This window comes from Chiloscyllium plagiosum, unplaced genomic scaffold, assembly GCF_037043375.1.
Source record: "Chiloscyllium plagiosum isolate Xiang-an unplaced genomic scaffold, Cpla_swu_hap1 HiC_scaffold_47, whole genome shotgun sequence".
Classification (NCBI taxonomy): Eukaryota; Metazoa; Chordata; class Chondrichthyes; order Orectolobiformes; family Hemiscylliidae; genus Chiloscyllium; species Chiloscyllium plagiosum.
Window position 1 is genome coordinate 29,563,453 of NW_028270185.1, and position 24,597 is coordinate 29,588,049.

The following is a 24,597-nucleotide window of genomic DNA, read 5'->3' on the forward strand; positions in this document are numbered from 1 at the left end:
GAAGAAGCTGGCTCTGCTTTTGGTAGATATGTTTGTTGAAGCATTTAATTCTGGCTGTCTTCCTCAAACTTTAACTCAGGCATCAATTTCTTTGCTTTTAAAGAAAGGCAAAGATCCCTGACTGTGTGGTTGATATTGTCCTATACGTCTGCTCAATGTTGACTTTAAATTATTGTCAAAGTTATTGGCCCACCATTTGGAAACCATCCTTCCATCTATCATATCCTTGGATCAACAGGCACTCCTTTTTTTCTTAGCCAGGTAATTTAACATTGTTTATAATTCTTCCCCATCCACCCTCCCTGTGGCTTTGATATCTTTAGATGCTGAAAAAGCCTTTGATAGAGTGAAATGGAATTAACTTTTTTTTAAATTTTGGAGAAATTTGACTTTGAGGAAAATTGTATTTCTGGGATCAAACTGCTCTATGCATCACCACAGGCCTCTGTTGGGACCAATTACATAAATTCTGATTATTTCTACCTTTATTGTTCCACGAGACAAGGTTGTTCTTTACGTCCACAGCTGTTTGCTGGTGTAATTGAACCTCTGTCTATTGCTCCACAGACCCCTCCTGATTTCTCTGACATTACTAGAAATGGGGTGGAGTTGAGGTGACCTTTTGCTATTTATCTCCAACTTATCTCTCTCCATTCCCACCACACTCTCAATTTTAGAATCTTTCAGTAAGGTTCCTGGGTATAAATTGAATTTTAGCAAAACTGAGATATTTGCTATCAATAAGCTTGCCAGCGAATACCCACTTGATAATTTACCATTTAAAATCGCCAACTTTGGTTTTGTTTATCTTGGTGTAAACGTGGCAGATACACAAGGCAATTTGGACAGGAAACATTTTGAACCACTACTGGTACAAATTAAATGAGACTTTGAACGATGGTCTCTCCTTAATTTGTCTGTTGCTGCTAGAATTAATTCCATTAAAATGAATATTTTTTTCTACAATTTAATTATTTATTTCAATGCATACCAATTTTTCTTACTCTTGCCTTTTTCCAAAAAGCAGATGGTCTCATTCTTGAATTTATTTGGAATAAATAAAACTCCTAGGTTACAAAAACAGCTGTTACACAGGCCTAAGATATTAGGTGGAATGGTGCTGCCAAATATTTGTTTGATTATTGAGCAGCAAACAGAAGAAATGAGAACTATTGTCTCCAACATGAGAAGCTTGATGCTTTCCCAATTTGGTTGACTATTGAGGCAACTCCCACCCACCCGGTAACATTGAAGGCTTTATTGAATTCACCTCTCCTTTCTTCAATCTCTATTTACACGAACAATGTAATTGTTTTATCCTGTCTTAAAATTTGGTTTCAATTTAGACGTTACTTTTTATTTCAGTCATTTTCTACAAAGGCGCCGTTGATGGCAAATCATATTTTTCCATCTTTAGTGGACAGTGCCTTTTCTGGTTGGGCTAAGTTAGGAATAAAAACTGTGAAAGATTATATGTTAATGGTGTTTCTGCATCTTTTCAACATCTTAGTCGGTACGTTTTCAGTTCTTAAAGGCCGCATCTTTAAATATCTCCAAGTTCGCAGTTTTGGCCTTAGTTCATAATGATTCCTAATGATTCTGATTTTGATATCTTTCTAGAACCACTTTCTTCATTAAAGGAGGTTATTTCAGCTAGTTATTCAAACATTCATAAAGTATTGTTATGATACGGGGTAAACTCTCCTGCTTTATTTAAAACCAGCAATACAGAAAAGATTTATCCCATACAGTAATATGTAAAACTTCGACTGGCCAAGAACTATTCAAAGTAAAAGATAAGTACTTTCTTAAAGTATAACAGAGAATAATTAACTAACAACTATGTATAAGTCCTTACTCTAACCTATCTTTACCTTCCCTTCTATACTAGTCCAATAAAACTCCCAATTAAGGTTTACAAAATAACACTTCTTAGCTCAAAACCAGGCAGCTTTCTGTTCATCTATTGGGATCTTCCTGTGACTTCTTAGGAATTTCTGCTTCACAGGTTACTGACTGATAAAGTTCCGTTTTTTAAGAGAGCTGTTTTTCTGGGCAATGTGCAGATGTTAGTTGTTGGCTTGGCAGTTGTCCTATCAACTGTTCAACTGTCCCAAGTCTTATATCCCAAAGCATCAGATTGTGTCATTGGCTTTTAAGATTGTCAATATATTCAATTCAAACTGGATTGGAGTTTGATATTTTTCGGGATATAATTGACACTGATTGGCCAAATTCAAATTTGTGTTTTTGTCTCCAGGCAACGAGCTAGTCGAGTTGTTCGAACGAGTGTTACGTTGTTACCTTACTGAGAACACTTGGTGCTGTGTCTGATAGTTCTGCTGCTTTTAACTCTCTTAAAGTACACCCTCATCTTCATAACACCTCCCCCCTTAAGAAAAAATGAATCATCATAATGAAAAGATGGCTTCATTTCTTTTTCTACCTTTTAAACACATTATCCGAACATACAGATAACTTTTATATCAGTTGACCTTAATTTATTCCCATATACTGATATATAAAACATTAAATAAAGACAAATCACATCTAAAAGCTATCAGTTAAATCCACGATAACGCATCTGTGATTACATTCTTCCGACCACAACATGTATGATTTTTAAATTGAAAGTCTGTAACATGAGACGACAATGAAATAGTCTCCGATTCTTATCTTTAAAACATTCCAAGAATGTAAGTGGATTGTGGTCAGTGTATACAGCCGTCTCCAGCACATTGTTCATGACATCCACATTAACATGTTGGAAGGCCGTACCAAACTCAACAGTTCCTTTTCGATTGTGGAGTGTTTTCTCTGGTGGATGGTGAAAAGTAACCACCTGGCAGTTCAATCCCATCCTCATCTTCCTGGAGGAGTACAGCTCCAACTCCACTGTCACTCACATCGATGGTGACTTTAAAAGGTTTTGAAACATTTGGTGTAGCTAAAGCTGGTTTGGTGGTTAATATCGATTTCAAATGGTCGAATGCCTCCTGGCATAGTTCTGTCCACTGAAGCTTTGTGTTCTTCGTCAGTAAATCGGTTAACAGTGCCACTACACTGCTACAGTTTGGAATAAATTTCCAATAGAATCCGTTGAGTCCAAAGAATCAAAGCATCTCTTTCTTCAAGGTTGGTTGTGGAAATTCCTCGATGACCATCGTCTTTGCATTCTGTGGGGTCACCTTCCATGACCGATGTTATGTCCCAAGAATGTCACCTCTGCTTTTGCAAGTTCCATTTTATTTCAGTCTGTCACGAGTTTTGCCTCTCGTAGTCAGAGAGTCACAGAGTCAGAGAGATGTACACCACAGAAACAGGCCCTTTGGTCCAACTCGTCCATGCTGACCAGATATCCCAACCCAATCTAGTCCCACCTGCCAGCACCTGTCCCATATCCCCCCAAACCCTTCCTATTCTTATACCCATCCAGATGCCTTTAAATGTTGCAATTGTACCAGCCTCCAACATTTCCTCTGGCAGCTCATTCCATACACTTGCCACCCTCTGTGAAAAGGTTGTCCCTTAGGTCTCTTCTTTACCTTTCCCTTCTCACTCTAAACCTGTGCCCTGTAGTTCTGGACACCCCCACCCCAGGGAAAAGACTTAGTCTCTTGATCCTATCCATGCCCCTCCTGATTTTATAAACCTCTTTTAGGTTATCCCTCAGCCTCCGACGCTCCTGGGAAAACAACCAGAGCATATTCAACCTCTCCTTACAGCTCAAATCCTCCAACCCTGGCAACATCCTTGTAAATCTTCACTGAACTCTTCAAGTTTCACAATATCTTTCACAATGTCATTCAAAGTGCTCTGCCAAATGTACCATGTGATCTTTCCAGGAATTACTAAAGATCACTACATCGTTCAAATAGACTGCACAGTTTGTGAATGTAGCCACAACTCTGTTCATGAGTCTTTGGAATGTGGTGGGCACATTCTTCATTCCAAAGTGCATCACTTTAAACTGATATAGGCCATTTGGAGTTACAAACACAGAAATTTCTTTCACCAACTCTGATAAAGGTACCTGCCAGTAACCACACATTAAGTCCAACTTGTCTCTGATACATAATCTAAGTGTGAGATCTCCAACTTTGGTCCTGTCAAATTTTCTTTAATTAATTTCAAAGGGCCTCTCACTTCATGACTGAATATTAACTCAAAGGGAGTAAACTGAATAGATTCATTTGGGGCAGTTCTAATGGCAAACAACATGAATGGGATACCTTTACCCCCATCATGCAGGTAATCCTGACAGTATATGCTTTCAACGTGGTCTTCAAGGTCTGATACCACCTTTCTAAAGCTCCCTGGGATTCAGGATGATATTTACTGGGATTAAAGTGCTGTATACCGAAGCTATCCATAACCTCCTTAAACAGCCTAGCAGTAAAATGTGACCCTTGGTAGGACTGAATCTCTCAGGGTAGCCCATACCGTGTGAAGAAAGATACTAACTCCCCTACTACCCTTTTTGCCTTGATACTCTGTAATGGAATTGCCCCTGGAAATCTGGTAGACACATCCATTATGGTTAACATCTACTGGTTCCCACTTTTAGTTCTCGGGAGGGGACCTACACAATCGATTCTAACCCACGTGAAAGGTTCTTCAAATGTGGGAATTGACAGCATGTGGTTTTATTACTGCCTGTGGCTTACCTACCATTTGGCATGTATGACAGGTATGGCCAAAGGTAACCATATCCTTGTGCATTCCAGGCCTTAGCCTGAGTCTTTCGTACCCCCACATGACCCCCTAAAGGTAGTTCATGTGCTACCCGTAACATCTCCTGTCTGTATACTACGGGCAACACAAGCTGGTGCACTTCGGCCTATTTCTCCTCTGCACTAAGCTGCCGTTTCTGTCTGAGGATTCTATCTTTTAGATAATAACCCTCCGGAATATTCTCTGCCTCCTTTTCAGAGTACGCATCCACATGTATATGTTTTATCATCTTGTCTTGCTATTGCAAGTCTCTTCATCTTTCAGGAGTAATCACGTCTGTCTATCCCTCTGGTCAGGTTTTTCCTGCACCATTACATCAAGCAGGGTATCCGCAAACTGAACCTCAACTCCTTCATCTTTCTCTTTACTTTTTGCTTTGTGCTGTGTTTTATGAGAGTGGGATCTGGTTACCACACAGACTGGGAAAATACCAGGATATTTCTGCTTTAACTCCTCAGTTTCTTGGTCTTCCTTGGGCTTCTCCACAACAAAGGGTGTCACTCCCACCTTGGATCCTGCCAAATCATTCCCAAGAACACCGTAAGTAATCTAATCTAATCTAACAAACTGAATTCCTGGAACTGACACTCTGTCAATCACTCCCACTGTAACTTCCCCAACCTTGGGTTGGCACTCCAACCTGATCTTACTCAGGGGAACACTAAATTTCTGTCCATCTATCCCCCAAATTACCACAATCTCAGGTAACAGATCAGAAAGAATACATATTCGCTCATCCCTTATTATCAGTGACTGGTTAGATCGTGTATCTCATACAAAATTATAACTTCTTGTCCTTCTCCCCTGTTCTTTCTGAGTAACCTTTACCCACAGAGGTGAAATTTTTGTGGAGATCCGATACGAACCCCATACCCAGCCCCTGCCTCGGCTGTGCACTCTCCTGCAGCTCCTCGGCTCTTATTGGGGTCTCCTTTTTTACCTTCACTAAGGCCACTGGCTCAGCTTCTTTTCCCACATCTTTTCCCATAGTGCCTTTCTTTAACAAGCAGCACTGTGTCTGTATGTGTCCTGCCTCCTGGCAGTGTAAACACCTTTTCCCAGTGCCCTTCTGAACCCACTGGCACTGTCATTTTCTGTGTCCCACTTCATTACAGTGAGGCCTTTCATCTCCTGTCCACCCTCTTGGGATTCTTTATCCTGTGGGAAAATCATACCAGTGTGCCCTCTACTCTGGGTTTCGTAGTGTACGATCTTCTGTTCTCCCAACTTCTATCCCTCACTGGACAAAATTCTGGCCAGAAGCTTGTCTTTTGCACCAACACGTACTCATCTGCTAATCCTGCTGTCGTTCTCACTTCCTGAACTTTCTCTACCTCCACGTGAATTCTTACCATCTCTGGAAGCAGGAGAAGACAAAGGCAGTCTGTATTGAACTATTTCTCTGACATCATTCCGTTTCTTTATTTGTTCCTTTCCATGAACCAGCTGATGCGTTGCCGGGGAATCCAAGCCCAACCAGAGGGATTTCTGGACTCCCTCCCTGCACCCATCCAATGACCCAGCTCCCTCCCCGATTTCAGATGCACCTTCAAATCTACCTCTTCATATAAGTTATTGTCACCTGACCCAATATCACATTCAGTGAATCAACATGAACTCTGTTTAATTTGTCATGATAAAGGTCTTTTTAACTGTATTTGGGGACTGTGTTGTGGTAAAGTGTACGGTGCTGGTGCTCTCGTGGTTAGTGTAGCTGTCCTCCAAGCAGGTGACCTGGGTTAGATTCCTGACAATTGCAAATTGAGATTTTTTACAATAATCAATAGGAAACCACAAAGACAAAAGGAATTTGATCAGTTTGAAATATATTTGGCTTTCATTCCAAGACAATAAAATGCAAAGCAGGAGTAGACAAAGGCAGAATGGATGAAACTGTTTACCTGCTGCATTCTCTCACACCTCCACCCTCCCTTCCTCCCTCCCCACTGTGATCCCACTGAGATGGCTCTGGCTGTGCTCCAGGCCTGGGGGGGGGGGGGGGGGGGGGAGGTATGCCCTGGGTCGAGGAATCTGGGACTTAAGCAGAGAGGGGGCTCTGAGTGAGAGACCTGCGGATGTTTCAAACAGGTTCTGGCAGCCATTGTCCCTTTCACCGGGTGCACTGAGCAGGGGGTGAGTATCGGTGTGTTTCTGTCTGTCTGTGTGTGAGAGTGTGGGCAGTGTTTGAATCTCAATCCCAGTTTTGATCCTTTAACCTCACCCCCTCCCTGAACCAACCCCTCCTAATGCAAGCCCCTGAAGCAGAGTCTGTCCCAAATGGGAGAGAGGAAGTGTGAGAGACCATCAAGAGAGCTCAGACCAACCGGAATGGTGAATATCCCCTCTTTAATCTCGCCACATCTTTCCTTATCTCCTGGTTGTACCTCTCTGATTTTTCCTCTTTTCACTCTCTTTGTCTCTCGCTTTGCCTCTGATTCTCACTCACTGTCTGTATCACTCCATCTCTCTCTCTCTCTCTCTCTCTTCCTCTCAGCCTTTCTCTCTCACATTATCTCTCTCTCTCTCTCCTACAGACTCTCTTTTTTTTCTTTTTCTCTCTTCCTTCTTCCTTTGTCTCTGTTCTTTCCCTCTCTCTTGCTTTCTTTCTTCTTCTCTCATTCTCTCTCTGTCTTTCCCTCTCTTCTTGATTTCTGTCTTTCAATCCTGAATCTGCATCCCACCCCCCCTTCAATTTTGGACAACCCCCCCCCCGCCACCGCAAATTTGGCCCCTGTCCCCCTCCATGGCCCATGTCCCTCTCCATGGCCCCTGTCTAATTGCCCTCCCCTGTGCAGCTCCATCTATCCTGATCTGTCCCTCTGTAGTTCCTCCATTATGCACCCACTGCATATAAAAACCCCTCGGTATCTCCGTCCATCAACAATACCCTTCCCCCCTGCTGTGTCCCAGCCCCTGGTATGGAGGACAAAGTGAGCGTGTGCAGAGACTAACGAGTCGTTTGACTGTGTACCATAATGTCATGGAGTCATAGAGTCATACAGCACGGAGACAGACCCTTCGGACCAACCAGACCACACCGACCATGTTCCAAAAGAGTTATCCAGAGTTGTTATCTCTGGTATGTTACCCGTGGCACATGATAGCAAGGCAAGGAATAGGGAGAGATATCAGCTGAACACGTGGCTGCAAGGATGGTGCGGGAGGGAGGGTTTCAGGTACTTGGATAATTGGGGCTCATTCTGGGGAAGGTGGGACTTGTACAAACAGGACAGTCTTCACTTGAACCAGAAGGATACTAATATCCTGGGTGGGAAATTTGCTGGTGCTATTTGGGTGGGTTTAGACTCGCTCAGTACGGGGAATGGGAACCGGAGGTTTAGTTGGAGTGCAAAGGAGGATGAGAGTAGGAAGGACAGGGACAGGATTTCAGGGTCACAGCAATGTGCTGGCAGACAGCAGACTGGTTTGAAGTGTGTCTACTTCAATGCTAGAAGTATCTGAAATAAGGTAGGTGAGCTTGCAGCATGGATAGGTACCTGGGACTTCAATGTTGTGGCCATTTCAGAGATATGGATAGAGCAGGGTGAGGAATGGATGTTGCAGGTTCCAGGGTTTAGATGTTTCATTCAGAACAGGCAAGATGATAAAAGGAGGGGAGGTGTGGCCTTGTTAGTCAAGGATAGTATAACAGTGGCTGAAAGAACTTTTGATGAGGACTCGTCTACTGAGGTAGTGTAGGCTGAGGTTAGAAACTGGAGAGGAGAGGTCACATTGCTGGGAATGTTTTATCGGCCTGCGCAGAGTTCCAGGGAAGTGGAAGAGAGGATTGGCAAAATTATTCTGGCTAGGAGTGAAAAAAACAGGGTAGTCATTATGGGGGACTTTAACTTCCCCAACATTGACTGGGAAACGCTATAACTCTGGTACGTTGGATGGGTCAGTTTGTGTCCAATGTGTACAGAAGGGTTTCCTGACACAGTATGTCAAAAGGCCAACAAGAGGGGAGGCCACACTCAATTTGGTAATGAACCAGGCCAGGTGTTTGATTTAGGGGCAGGTGAGCACTTTGGAGAGAGTGACCATAATTAAGTTATGTTTAGTTTAGTGATGGAAAGGGATAGGAACACGCCACAGGTCAAGAGTTATCAATGGGGCAAGTGCAATTATAATGTGATTCGGCAAGAATTAGGATGCATAGAATGGGGTAGCAAAATGCAGGGGATGCAGACAATGGAAATGCGGAGCTGGTTTAAGGAACAGATATTGCGTGTCCTTGATAGGTATGTCCCTGTCAGGCAGGGAGGAAGTGATAAGGTCAGGGGACGTGGTTTACCACAGAAATTACATCTCTTGTTAAGCAGAAGGAGGCTTATGTGTTGATGAGGCTAGATGGTTCAGATGGAGTTGATGGAGAGTTACAGATCAGCTGGGAAGGATTTAAAGAGAGAGTTAAGAAGAGCAAAGAGAGGACACGGGCAGTCTTTAGCAAATAGAATAAAGGATATCCCTAAAGCTTTCTATAGGTTTGTGAGAAATAAAAGGATGATGAGGGTAGGAAGAGGGCCAGTCAAAGACAGACGTGGGAAGTTGGGTGTGGACCCTGTGAAGATTGGAGAGGTGTTAAATGAACATTTCCCATTGGTTTTCACTCAGGAAAAGGAGAATATTGTAGAGGAGAAGAATGAGGTACGAGATATTAGACTAGAAAGGATCAAGGTTAGTTACGAACTGGTGTTATCAATTCTAGAAGGAGTGAAAGTAGGCAAGTCCCCTGGGCTGGATGGGATTTATCCAAGGATTCAGGGAAGTAGGGAGGAGATAGCAGAGCCTTTGGCTTTGTTATTTGAGTCATTATTGTCTACAGGTTTAGTACCAGAGGACTGGAAGATTGCAAATGTTGTGTCCTTGTTCAAGAAGGGCAGTAGAGATGACCCAGGTAATTATAGACCAGCGAGCCTTACTTCTGTTGTAGGAAAAGTTTTGGAAAGGATTAGAAGAGATAAGATTTATAATCATCTAGCAAGCAACAATTTGATTTCAGATAGTCAACATGGTTTCGTCAAGGCAGGGCATGTCTTGCAAACCTCATTGAGTTTTTTGAGAAGGTGAACAAGCATGTAGATGAGGGTAGGGCAGTTGACGTAGTATATATGGACTTCAGTAAAGCCTTTGATAAGGTTCCACATGGTAGGCCAATGGAGAAAATGCCGAGGCATGGAATTATGGGTGATTTAGCAGTTTGGATTAGAAACTGGCTTTCTGAAAGAAGGCAGCGCGTGGTGGTTGATGGAAAATATTCAGCCTGGAGTCCGGTTACTCGTGGTGTGCCACAAGGATCTGTTTTGGGACCACTGCCGTTTGTCATTTTTATAAATGACTTAGAAGCAGGCATAGGTGAATGGATTAGTAAATTTGCAGACGGCACTAAAGTCGGTGGAGTAGTAGACAGTGTGGAAGAATGTTACAGGTTGCAGGGGGATTTGGATAAACTGCAGAATTGGGCTGAGAGGTGGCAAATGGAGTTCAATGCAGATAAATGTGAGGTGATGCACTTTTGGAAGAATAACAGGAAGACAGAGTACTGTATCAATGGAAAGATTCTCGGTAGTGTGGATGTGCAGAGAGATCTTGGAGTCCATGTACATAGATCCTGAAAGTTGCCACCCAGATGGATAGTGCTGTTAAGAAGGCATACGGTGTGTTAGGTTTCATTGGTAGAGGGATTGAGTTCCAGTGCCGCAATATCATGCTGCAACTATACAAAATGCTGGGGTGGCCACACTTGGAATATTGTGTACAGTTCTGGTCACCATATTTTGGGAAGGATGTGGAAGCATTGGAAAGGTGCAGAGGAGATTTACCAGGTTGTTGCCTGGTCTGGAGGGAAGGTCTTATGAGGAAAGGCTGAGAGACTTGGGTCTATTCTCATTGGAAAGAATAAACCGACCGACTGACCGAATCAACACGGACATTTACTATAAACCGACCGACTGACCGAATCAACACGGACATTTACTATAAACCGACCGACTCCCACAGCCACCTAAACTACACCTCCTCCCACCCTGCCCCCTGTAAAAACGCCATTCCATATTCCCAATTCCTTCGTCTCCGCCGCATCTGCTCCCAGGAGGACCAGTTCCAATACCGTACAACCCAAATGGCCTCCTTCTTCAAAGACCGCAATTTCCCCTCCGACGTGATCGACGATGCCCTCCACTGCATCTCCTCCACTTCCCGCTCCTCTGCCCTTGAGCCCCGCCCCTCCAACCGCCACTAGGACAGAACCCCACTGGTCCTCACCTACCACCTCACCAACCTCCATATACAGCGTATCATCCTCCGTCATTTCCGCCACCTCCAAATGGACCCCACCATCAGGAATATATTTCCCTCCCCTTCCCTATCAGCGTTCCGAAAAGACCACTCCCTCCGTGACTCCCTCGTCAGGTCCACATCCCCCACCAACCCAACCTCCACTCCCGGGACCTTCCCCTGCAACCGCAAGAAATGCAAAACTTGCGCCCACACCTCCCCCCTTACTTCCCTCCAAGGCCCCAAGGGATACTTCCATATCCGCCACAAATTCACCTGCACCTCCACACACATCATTTATTGCATCCGCTGCACCCGATGTGGCCTCCTCTATATTGGGGAGACAGGCCGCCTACTTGCGGAGCGTTTCAGAAAACACCTCTGGGACATCCGGACCAACCAACCCAACCACCCCGTGGCACAACACTTCAACTCCCCCTCCCACTCCACCAAGGATAGCAACATGACGGTTGGAGGAAGAGCGCCTCATCTTCTGCCTAGGAACCCTCCAAACACAGGGGATGAACTCAGACTTCTCCAGTTTCCTCATTTCCCCTCCCCCCACCTTGTCTCAGTCTAATCCCTCAAACTCAGCACCGCCTTCCTAACCTGCAATCTTCTTCCTGACCTCTCCGCCCCCACCCCACTCCGGCCTATCACCCTCACCTTGACCTCCTTCCACCTATTGCATCTCCAACGCCCCTCCCCCAAGTCCCTCCTCTCTACCTTTTATCTTAGCCTGCTGGTAATGTGTTGCTGGAAAAGCGCAGCAGGTCAGGCAGCATCCAGGGAACAGGAGAATCGACGTTTCGGGCATAAGCCCTTCTTCAGGAATGAGGAAAGTTTGTCCAGCAGGCTAAGATAAATGGTAGGGAGGAGGGGCTTGGGGGTGGGGCGTCGGAAATGTGATAGGTGGAAAGAGGTCAAGGTGAGGGTGATAGGTCAGACTGGGGTGGGGGCGGAGAGGTCGGGAAGAAGATTGCAGGTTAGGAAGGCGGTGCTGAATTTGATGGATTTGACTGAGACAGGGTGGGGGGAGGGGAAATGAGGAAACTGGTGAAATCTGAGTTCATCCCTTGTGGTTGGAGGGTTCCTAGCCGGAAGATGAGGCATTCTTCCTCCAACCGTCGTTTCGCTGTGGTCTGATGATGGAGGAGTCCAAAGACCTGCATATCCTTGGTGGAGTGGGAGGGGGAATTGAAATGTTGAGCTACAGGGTGGTTGGGTTGGTTGGTCCGGGTGTCCCAGAAGTGTTCTCTGAAACGCTCCGCAAGTAGCCGGCCTGTCTCCCCAATATAGAGGAGGCCACATCGGGTGCAGAGGATGCAATAGATGATATGTGTGGAGGTGCAGGTGAATCTGTGGCGGATATGGAAGTTTCCTTTGGGGCCTTGGAGGGAGGTGAGGGGGGAGGTGTGGGCGCAAGTCTTGCACCTCCTGCGGTTGCAGGGGAAGGTGCCGGGAGTGGAGGTTGGGTTGGTGGGGGGTGTGGATTTGACGAGGGAGTCACGGAGGGAGTGGTCTTTACGGAATGCTGATAGGGGAGGGGAGGGAAATATATCCTTGGTGGTGGGGTCCGTTTGGAGGTGGCGGAAATGACGGCGGATGATGCGCTGTACATGGAGATTGGTGGGGTGGTAGGTGAGGACCAGTGGGGCTCTGTCCTAGTGGCGGTTGGAGGGGCGAGGTTCAAGGGCGGAGGAGCGGGAAGTGGAAGAGATGCGGTGGAGGGCATCGTCGACCACGTCGGGGGGGAAATTGCGGTCCTTGAAGAAGGAGGCCATCTGGGTTGTGCGTTTTTGGAACTGGTCCTCCTGGGAGCAGATGCAGCGGAGTCGAAGGAATTGGGAGAATGGGATGGCGTTTTTACAGGGGGCAGGATGGGAGGAGGTGTAGTCCAGGTAGCTGTGGGAGTCGGTCGGTTTGGAGGAGATGTCCGTGTTGATTCGGTCGCCTGAGATAGGTCACCTGAAACGCCTTGCGGAGCGTTTCAGAGAACACCTCTGGGACACCAACCCAACCACCCTGTAGCTCAACATTTCAATTCCCCCTCCCACTCCACCAAGGATATGCAGGTCTTTGGACTCCTCCATCGTCAGACCACAACAAAACGACGGTTGGAGGAAGAACGCCTCATCTTCCGGCTAGGAACCCTCCAACCACAAGGGATGAACTCAGATTTCACCAGTTTCCTCATTTCCCCTCCCCCCACCCTGTCTCAGTCAAATCCATCAAATTCAGCACCGCCTTCCTAACCTGCAATCTTCTTCCCGACCTCTCCGCCCCCACCCCAGTCTGACCTATCACCCTCACCTTGACCTCTTTCCACCTATCACATTTCCGACGCCCTCCCCCAAGTCCCTCCTCTCTACCTTTTATCTTAGCCTGCTGGACAAACTTTCCTCATTCCTGAAGAAGGGCTTATGCCCGAAACGTTGATTCTCCTGTTCCCTGGATGCTGCCTGACCTTTTCCTGCGCCTGACCTGCGCCTGACCTGCCTGACCTGCGCTTTTCCAGCAACACATTTCCAGCTCTGATCTCCAGCATCTGCAGACCTCACTTTCTCCTCTTAGCCTGCTGGACACACTTTCCTCATTCCTGAAGAAGGGCTTATGCCTGAAACGTCGATTCTCCTGTTTCTTGGATGCTGCCTGACCTGCAGCGCTTTTCCAGCAACACATTTTCAGCTCTGATCTCCAGCATCTGCAGTCCTCACTTTCTCCTCCTATTTGATTGAGACATACAAGATGATCAGAGGATTAGATAGGGTAGACAGTGACTGTCTTTTTTCCTAGGATGATGACATCAGCTTGTACAAGGGGGCATAACTACAAATTGAGGGGTGATAGATTTAAGACAGATGTCAGAGGCAGGTTCTTTACGCAGAGAGTGGTAAGGGCATGGAATGTACTACTTGCCAATGTCATCAACGCAGCCACATTAGGGAGATTTAAACAATCCTTAGATAAGCACATGGATGATTTTGGGATAGTGTAGGGGCTGAGAATAGTTCACAGGTCGGCGCAACATCGAGGGACGAAGGGCCTGTTCTGTGCTGGATTGTTCTATGTTCTAAAACTAAACTATTCCCACCTTCCTGCGCTTGGCCCATATCCCTCCAAACCTTTCCTAGTCATGAACTTATCCAAATGTATTTTAAACACTGTAACTCTACCTGTATCCATCACTTCCTCTGAGAGTTCATTCCACACATGAATCCAAAAAACATGGCCTCTCACGTCATTTTTCAATCTTTCTCCTCTCACCTTAAAAGTATACTCCCAGATTTGAACTCGCCCACCCTCGGGGGAAAAAAACCCTTGACATTCACCTTATCTATGCCACTTCATGATTTTTTTAAACACCAATAAGGTCACCCCTCACCCTCCAATGCCACAGTCCATGTTTATATCTCAAACCCTCCATTCCTGACAACATCTTGGTAAATCTTTACTGAACCCTCTCCAGTTTAATAATATCCTTCCTATAACAGGGCGATGAGAATTGCACACATTAATCCAGAAGAGGCCTCATCACTGTCCTGTACAAGTTCAATATAATGTTAGAACTCCTATACGCAAAGGTCTGAGCGATGAAGGCAAGCATGCTAAACACCTTCTTAACTACCCTGTCTAACTGTTAAGCAAATTTCAAAGAAGTATGTCCCTGACCCTGAGGTCTCTCTGCTCTCCCACACTACCCAGGGCCCTACCGTTAAGTCCTGACCTTGTTTGTATTACCACAATGCAATACCTCATGTTTATCCAAATGAAACTCCATCTGCTACTCCTCAGCCCATTGACCCAATTGATCAAGATCTCTTTGTGATCTTGGGTCACATTCTTCACTGTCTATTTTACCATTTTGGTGTCATCCACAAACTTACTAACCATTGCCTCCTACATTCCCACCCAAATCCTTTGTATAAATGACTAACAGAAGTGGAGCCAGTGCCGCTCCCTGTGGGACACCGCTGGTCACAGGCCTCCATCTGAAAAACAATGATCCACCATCACCTGCTGTCTTCTACCACCAAGCCCACCCTGAATCCCATGTGATCTAACTTTACTAATCTGTCTCCCATGCAGAATCTTATCAAAGGCTTTACTAAAGTCCAAGCAAACAACATCTAACACTATGTCCTCATCAATCATTTTGGTTACTTCTAAAAACAAACCCAATCAAGTGTGTGAGACATGACTTTCCTCACACTAAACTATACTGACTATCTCTAATCAATCCTTTCCTCTCCACCCTGTGTAAATCCTTCCTTTCAGGATCATCTCTAAAAACGTACCCACCACCAAAGTCAGACTCGCAGGTCAATAGTTCCCAGGCTTCTCCTCACATCCCTTCTTAAACATATTAACCACACCCCAGTTCTCCAGTTCTTCATATGTGTTTTTAGATGATACAAATATTTCTGCTCAGGCCCCTGCAATCTTCTCTCTAACTTCCCACAACGTCCTGGGACACACTTGATCAGGTCCTGGAGGTTTATTTATCTTTATGTTTTTTAGGATCTCCAGCACCTCCTCTTCTGTTTTCTGTGAACTGTTCTCAAAACATCAATATTTATATCCCTGATTTCTCCAGCCTCCATTTCTTTCTCAACAGTAAAAACTGATTCGAAATATTCATTTATATCTCTCCCATCTCTTGAGATTCAACACAAAGACAACATTGTTGGTCTTTAAGGGATCTTACTCTCTCTCCAGTTGCTCTCTCACTCTTAATATATTTATCGAGTCTCTGAATTATCTTTACCTTACCTACCAAGGCTATCTACTGTCCCCTCGTTGCCTTCCTCATCTCCTTCTGAAGAATGTCCCTACACTCTTTTAACTTTTCAAGACATTCAGTTGATCCTAATTGTCTCTCTAATAGATGATCATTTTTTATTCTTGACTTGAGTTTCAACATCTTTATTCATCCATTGTTCGCTAACCTTACCAGCCTTGCCTTTCACTCTAACAGGAACAGAATGTTTCTGGACTCTTGTTGTCACACTTTGGAAGGCCTCCCACTTGTCAGTCCTCCTTTTCCCTGCGATTAGTCTACTCCAATCAACTTTTGAAAGGTCTTGTTTCATATCCTGAAAATTTGCCCTATTCCAATTAGGAACTTTTACTTTTATGGAAGACTTATCCTTTTCCATAACTATTTTAAAATTATTTGTATTATGATCACTGGTCCAAAAGTGTTCCCTGACTAACAGGTGGAAGTGGGTACTGTAGATGCTGGAGATTAGAGTCAAGATTAAAGTGGTGCTGGAAAAGCACAGCAGGTCAAGCAGCATCCGAGGAGCAGGAAAATCAATTTTTTGGGCAAAAACCCTTCATTAAGAATTTCGGGCAAAAGCTGCTGCCTGATCTGCTGTGCTTTTCCAGCACCACTCTAATCTTCCCTGACTAACACATCAGTCACTTGCCCTGCCTTATTTCCCAAGAAAAGTTCAAGTTGTGATCCGTCTCTAGTGGGAACATTTATATACTGATAAAGAAAATTTTCTTGCAATTGAACAAATTCTTCACCATCGAATCCTTAACACCATGACAGTCTGAGTCAATGTTTGGAAAATTAAAATCCCCTGCTATTGCAACCTTATTATTCTTACGTACATTTGAGATCTCTCGACATATCTGCTTCTCAATTGCCGGTTGACTATTGGGGAGTCAATAGTGAAATCCCATCAAGGTGATCATCCCTTTCTTATTTCTAATTTGAACCCATATATTTTCACTAAATGATCCCTCAGAAATACCTTCTCTAATTACAGGAGTAATATTTTCCTTAATCAAAACTGCCAGTCCTTCCCCTGCCTTGCCTCTTTCTGTCCTTCCTGTACCATCTAAATCCCAGAACACTGAGCTGCCAGACTTTTCCAGTCCTCAGCCATGTTTCTGTGATAGCGATGACATCCCAGGCCCATGCTCCCTTACAGGCCCTGAGTTCATCAGCCTTATCCATGAGACCTCTTGCATTGAAATAAATGCAGTTTAAGTGTTCAGTGTTCCTTTGTTCTCTGACTTGTTCTTGACTGTCCTTTCTAAAGAACGTGCTGTTTTCAGATTCAGAATCATTGTCATCTTTCTTTCTATTTTCACTGTTGTTTAGAAAGCCCCAGCCCCACCTCTCCCAAATCTTACAATCTCCTGAAATAGAGCGAGCAAATCTCCCCACCAGGATATTGGTCTAGTTCAGGTGAAACCCATCCTTTTAAACAGGTCTTTTCTGTCCCAGAAGAGATCCCAATGTTTCAAGAAAGTGACTCCCTGCACATTGCAGCACCGCGTCAACCATTGATTTATCTTCGAGATTCCCCGACAGTGTGGAAACAGGCCCTTCGGCCCAACAAGTCCACACCGACTCTCCGAAGAGTAACCCACCCAGACCCATTTCCCTCTGACTAATGCACCTAACACTGTGGGCAACTTAGCATGGCCAATTCACCTGACCTGCACATCTTTGGACTGTGAGAGGAACCCGGAGCACCCGGAGGAAACCCATACAGACACAGAGAGAATGTGCAATCTCCACACAGACAGTCACCCGAGGCTGGAATCAAACCTGGTACCCTGGTGATGTGAAGCAGTAGTGCTAACCACTGAGCCACCATGCTGCCCCCGTGCCACTCTGTGAAGCTTTAACCCTATCTCTAACTATGTCATTCCTATCAATGTACAACAACTTCCGGTTTCTCACTCATCCACTTGACAATCTGCTTCATTCAAGTTGAGACATTCTTCACCCTGGCAGTGGGAAAGCAATACACTATCCTCGATTCACTCTCACTCCCGCAGAATCACCTGTCTGTGTCCCTCGCAGGAGAGTTCCTGAAAACATTTATTCTTTTAAATCTTGACAAACAAGTTTAACATGGTGCCCAAGATCTGATGACCATTTCTATTTTTCTCATTCAACAATATTCAAAATGGATTATCTGTGTGAGAGAGGAATGGCCACAGGAGACTTTGAAACCACCTTCAAACCCTTCCCAACGGACAGTTATCGATCTGAATGATCTTGCTGTGTAATCACTTCGCTAAATCTATTTGTCATCACACTCAATATCTCTTACAGGCCATCAGTAACATTAATCCGAAAAAGAAGAAGCTCTCAATAGCACATTAATTGTTAAGATTCGATTAGAATAGATTTGATTACTTACAGTGTGGAACCAGGCCCTTCGGCCCAACAAGTCCATACCGACCCGCCAAAGCGTAACCCACCCAGACCCGTTCTCCTGTATTTACCCCTTCACCTAACGCTACGGGCAATTTAGCATGGTCAATTCACCTGACCTGCACATTTTTGGATTGTGGGAGGAAACCGGAGCACCCGGAGGAAACCCACGCAGACACGGGGAGGATGTGCAAACTCCACACAGAGAGTCGCCTGAGGCGGGAATTGAACCCGGATCTCTGGTGCTGTGAGGCAGCAGTGCTAACCACTGCTAAACTAAACTACCTTTCCTTACCCACAGATTTAATATGAAGCATGGAAGGAAAAATTAACAATATAAAAAGAAATCAAACACTTAACTGAAAAAAATGAGAAAACAAGCTCCTCCTCAAATAATCCAACATTCAGCTTTCACTGTCCGGATACACAAACCTCTCCCGAGCCGTCCCTTTACAGGCCTCTCCATAAGCTCCGTGTATAAACAATCTGTTCTTCTTCATCTACTTTTTTAACTTGATTGTTTTTTCTCAAAACTCACCCACCACTGACAACAGGCTCACCAGTCTATAGTTCCCTGGCTTTTCCTTACCCCCTTCTTAAATAATGGCACCATGTTAGGAAGGGATCTTTCCCCTTTCTCCTTCCTGGGCCTCTCCATCTCCATTTCTGGCAACAGACTCAACATGGACATCGACTTCAAACCCAGTGACTCCCACAGCTACTTGGACTACACCTCCTCCCAACCCCACTCCCGTTAAAACACCTTCCCTGCTTCCCAATTCCTCCGCCTCTGCCTTTTTGCTCCCAGGTGGACCAATTCCACCATTGAACATCCCAGATGGCTTCCTTCTTCAATGACCACAGTTTCCCCTCCCACGTGGTTGACAATGCCCTCCAATGCATCTCCTCCACTTCCTGCACCTTTGCCCTTGAACCCCATCTCTCCAATCACACCAAGGACAGAACCCCCAAGTCCTCACCTTCTACTCCACCATCCTCCGGGTACAACGCATCATCCTCTGCCATTACTGCCACCTACAAACAGACCCCACTACCAGGGATATATTTCCCTCCCCACCCCTATCTGTATTCCGCAGAGACCGTTCCCTCCGTGACTCCCTTGTTAGGTCTACAGCTCCCACCAACCCACCCTCCCCTCCTGGTACCTTCCCTGGCCACTGCAAGAGGTGCAAAACCTGCACTTACACTTCCCCCCTCACCTCCATCCTAGCCCCCAATGGATCCTTCCAAATCCAGCTGAGATTTACCTGTACTTCCACACACATCATCCATTGTGTCCGTTGCTCTCGGTGTGGTTTCCTCTACATTAGGGAGACAGGGTGCCTAGTTGTGGAATATTGCAGAGAACATCTCTGGGATACATGCACTAAACAGCCCCCCCCCACTCTGTGGCTGAACACTTTACCTCCCCCTCCCACTCTGCCAAGGATATGCAATCCCAGGGCCTCCTCCACTGTGAAACTCAAGCCACCTGATACCTGGAGGAAGAATGCCTCATCTTCCACCTTGGGATCCTCCAACCACATCGGATTAATGTAGATTTCACCAGTTTCTTCATTTCACCTCCCCCACCTTATCCCAGATCATCTCCAACAACAGAGAATCAAGCCATCATCCTTTGATATTCAATGGGGTTACCGTTGCTGAATCCTCTCCTGTCAACATCTTGGGGTTACCAATGACCAGAAACTGAATTGTACTAGCGATATAAATACAGTGACAACAGAGTAGGTCAGAGGCTCGGAATACTGCAGTGAATGACTCACCTCCTGATCCCCCCCAGACCGTCCACCATCTACAATACACCAGTCAGGATTGTGATGGGATACTCCCCACAGGCTTGGATGGGGGCAGCTCCAACAGTATTTCAGAAGCTTGGCACCAGCCGGGATAAAAGACCCCACTTGATTGCCACGACATCCACAAACATCCATGTTATGTTTACCACTGACCTGCAGGAGCAGCAATGTGCACCAGCGACAAGGTACCCTGCAGAAATTCACAGAAGCTCCTTAGAGCACTTTCCAAACCCACAGCACATTCTCAACAACCACTAGGGATGGGCAATAATTGCCGGCCCAACCAGCGATGCCCAGGAATGGAGTAGAATTCATTTAAAATGTTACCCAATCACAACCAATGGTGGGCACTGGGTTTTAGGTTTTGTGAGTGTGTTTTAAAAAATTCTCAAGGTCAGGTTCGTAGGAGAGTAGTCTGACACAGAACAAATGACCAAGAGGCGAGTCTGCTAGAATATGAGCATTTTATTCCCCGCAGCGTCGCCACAACCAACGGGTCTGGCTTATACTCACTCTACATGTTACCGGAACTGGGAGCCGTCAGTTCTCGTAGAGCGGTTGCCAACAACCCACGCTCGGCGGTTAAACGCAACCCCGGAGCAGACTCCCCGAACTGGAGACTTTTCCAGCTGATATACTCTTTTCCAGATATAAACATTCATGTGAACAGCAGAGCAAGGCTAAAAAACACATTCCATTCTGGTTACATACAGATAAGAAGATTCACACGGGGAGGTGTGTAATAAGATTCACACGGGACTAAGCAACACCTCCATTCCGGTTAGATTCACACATGTATTGGGACATAATTTTTTAACCGTTTCACCACATTCCACTGCTTGGCCCAATACATGTGTTACATTATGATTCACACATGTATTGGGACATAATTTTACACCACAGAGTGTCAGCTGGTTGGGTCCAGGCAGTAACCTGTTTGCTGTGAAGAACTGAAGAGAAATGCTGTTTGGAACAATCTGTCAGTCTTTCAGAGGCATGGCCTACATACATAGCATCACACAGACACTGACCTTCATATACCAGATTACTCACACGGGACAGAGGTGGAAGCGATTTAAAATGTATTTGTATCTGGACTGAAGAATATTTGAAAACACAGTTAGTATCCAAATGAAATATTTTCAAAAGTGCTTGAACTTTATAATAATTTGATCTGGGTGTGATAACCAGGCACATTTGTGCACTTTGTGTTCAACAGATTTCAGTCTGAAAATTAAACCAAACAAATGGTGGACCTGTGTTTATTGGACAATTAAAGTGGACACGGTTAGTATTGAAGAACAATCTCTGGACACGAAAGGTTATCTCTGATTTCTCTTCACAGATGCTGCTGAGCTTTTCCAGCAAGTTTTGCTTTTGTTTCTGATTTAAAACATCTGCTGACATGTGCTGGATATGGTTGATGAGGGATTCAATGTAAGCCCTATGTGCTGCAGTATTCCATCACCTTTGTAACACCTTCATTAAGGATCTGGTCCAGGGGGCAGAATTACAGGGTGCCTTTCTTGATCAGTGCGTTGAGTGTAGGAGTGTGGCTGCACATGACATTGGTTCGGCCACTTTTGAAATATTACATTCAGTTCTGGTCTCCCTGCGAAAGGAAAGATGTTGTTAAAGTTGAAATGTTGCAGAAAAGATTAAAAAGGATGTTACTGGGGCTCAAGGGTTTGAGGTATCGGAGGCTGAGAGGTGACCTCATCGAGGTTTGTAAATCATGAAGGGCATGGAGAGGGTGATTGGCAAGGTCTTTTCTCCAGGGAAGAGGAGTTCAAACTAGAGCGCATCAGTTTCAGTTGAGATGGGAAAACTTAAGAGGACGTAAGTGGCAACTTTTCTTGTACAGAAGTTGGTGCGTGCATGGAATGAGCTGCCAGAGGAAGTGGTGGAGGCTGGTACACTTACAGCATTTGCAAAGGTATCTGGATGGGTATAGGAATAGGAAGGGTTTAGAGGGATATGGGCCAAATGCTGGCAAATAGGACTAAATCTGTTCACAGTGAATGGGTTGAATGAAAGGGTCAGTTTCTGTGCTGTACAAGTCTATGACAATTTAACCCTATGTCGTCAACACAGAGAAAACCGGGAGACATGGTTTTGGCAGATCATTGGTCTAAATGTTGAACAGTGTTTAGATCAATCCTGGGCCAATGCTTAGTTCACCTGCTCCATGCAGTTCCGAGCTTTAATAGAAACACAGTGTCAGAGAGACATACTGTCACAAAAGCACGGAAACAGACCCTTCGGATCAACCCATCCATACTGACCAGATATCCGAAATTAATCTAGTCCCATTCTCCAGCACTTAGCCCACATCCCTCTCAATCCTTACTATTAATCTACCCATCCAGATGCCTTTTCAATGTTAGAAGTGTGCCCGCTTTTAAAAACTTCCTCTAGCAGCTCATTCCATGCACACATCACTCTCTTCAAGAAGAAAACTGCCCCTGAGGTTCCTTTTAAATCTTTCCCCTCCAAACTTTACCTCTGACCTCTAGTCTTGGACTCCTCTCGCCTGGGAAATAGATATTGGCTATTTACCTTATCCCTGCCCCTCCTAATTTTATAAATCTCTATCAGGTTCTTTATCAGCCTCCGACACTCCAGGGAAAATACCCTCAGCCTATTCAGCACCTCCTGATAGCTCAATCCCTTCAACCCTGGCAACATTTTTGAAAACCTTTTCTGAACTCTTTCAAGTTTCACAACATCCTTCCTGTAGGAGGGAGACCAGAATTGAATGCAGTCTTCCAATAGTGGGCTAACCAATGTCCTTCACAGAAACAACTTGACCTCCCAACTCCTGTACTCAATGCACTGATCAAAAAAAAGCAAGCATTCCCCAGCACTGCAGAGGAGAGAGAGTGGGACCCGGTAGTGGAGAGGAGAGAGAGAAAGTGAGCAGGAGTGTCAGGGAGAGAGAGAGTGGGACCTAGCAGTGTGAGGGAGAGAGAGAGTGGGAGCGGGCATTGTGAGGGAGAGAGAGAGAGTGGTAGCCGGCAGTGTGAGGGAGAGAGAGAGTGGGAGCCAGCAGTGTGAGGGAGGGAGAGAGTGGGAGCCGGTAGTGTGAGAGAGAGAGTGGGGGTGGGCAGTGTGAGGTCGAGAGAGTGTGAGCTGGCAGTGTGAGGGAGAGAGAGAGTGGGAGCTGGCAGTGTGAGGGAGAGAGAGAGTGGGAGCTGGAAGTGTGAGGGAGAGAGAGTGGGAGCTGGCAGTGTGAGGGAGAGAGAGAGTGGGAGCCGGCAGTGTGAGGGAGAGAGAGAGTGGGAGCTGGCAGTGTGAGGGAGAGAGAGAGTGGGAGCGAGCAGTGTGAGGGAGAGAGAGAGTGGGAGCGGGCAGTGTGAGGGAGAGAGAGAGTGGGAGCCGGCAGAGTGAGGGAGAGAGAGAGTGGGAGCCGGCAGAGTGAGGGAGAGAGAGAGTGGGAGCTGGCAGTGTGAGGGAGAGAGAGAGTGGGAGCTGTCAGTGTGAGGGAGAGAGAGAGTGGGAGCTGGCAGTGTGAGGGAGAGATTGAGCAAGTTATCCAAGATTGCGGAACAGGCACCTTCGGACCGTCTCTCCAGGCTGGCCATATTTTCTTTCCCTCTCTCTCCTAATATATATTTTCCTTCCCTTCTGGAGTTCTGTCGAGAGACAGCAGTGGTGATGCATTGTAGGAAGTGTGCCAGCGGCCGTGGGTCCTGAGTGCTGTTGGATGACCATCTGGGGTGTGGATGTGCCTGTGGGCCTGAGCCTAACATGGTCAGAGCAAGCCCGGAGTGGGACCATTGGCACCGAGCGATTTGGTGCGGCCTGTTTGGCGCAGCCCATTTTGCCGCAGAACCATTTTGGTGCAGATATATGGTTTCAAGTAGTTTGTAGTTATTATTAAAATAAAATATAACCCATTAAAGTAGATGGAAAGACATAGCGTCATTTCAAAGGTAAAAGTATGAGCTGCTGAAACTGTAGAGGGAAGTTTACAAGTGATTAACGAGTGCCTAGAAAATATGTTGGAAGCTTGCCAAGGAACGATGCCTAACAACAGAGCACTGAAGACAATGATTAGTTGGACAAGGAAAGAAATTGCTGATTACCCAGTAATTCCAAGAAATTTAGAAGAACTTGTAATTCCAGATTGCTTTAAAACATATTCTGTTCATGAATATAATGAAGAACAATTTTTACTATCTTGACAGCAGTAGCACCACCTGCAGATTTCTTATATTTTGAAGAAAAAGGAATGTCACGTTTCTGAAACAATCAAAAAAGTTATATGTTGATGGAACATTCAAAATTTCCCCAGCTCTATTTTCACAAGTTTATGTTATTTTAGGGGAAATACATAAAGGTGTGTTCCCATTGTTGTGTGCTTTACTCCCAAATAAGTTACAAACAACAGATGATAAATTATTTGAAATGGTTCTGGAAATACAGCCTGAATGCCACCCTGACATTATCAACTCTGACTTTGAACTTGCAAATTTCAAACGTTTACAGCAGCATTTTCCTTCTGCAGAAATCCGGGGATGTTTTTTTCACCCGGCTCAAAATATGAGAAAACATCCTGCCAGTTTGGGACACTTGAGT

At 45.4% G+C, this 24,597-nt stretch overlaps 1 long non-coding RNA gene across 1 annotated transcript; it reads left to right on the forward strand.

The window, feature by feature from the left end:
• On the forward strand, positions 1-24,597 carry LOC148136042 (uncharacterized). Its single transcript, XR_015754671.1, has 3 exons — positions 1-261; positions 21,236-21,303; positions 24,527-24,597. It is a non-coding gene; the product is annotated as an uncharacterized LOC148136042 (long non-coding RNA).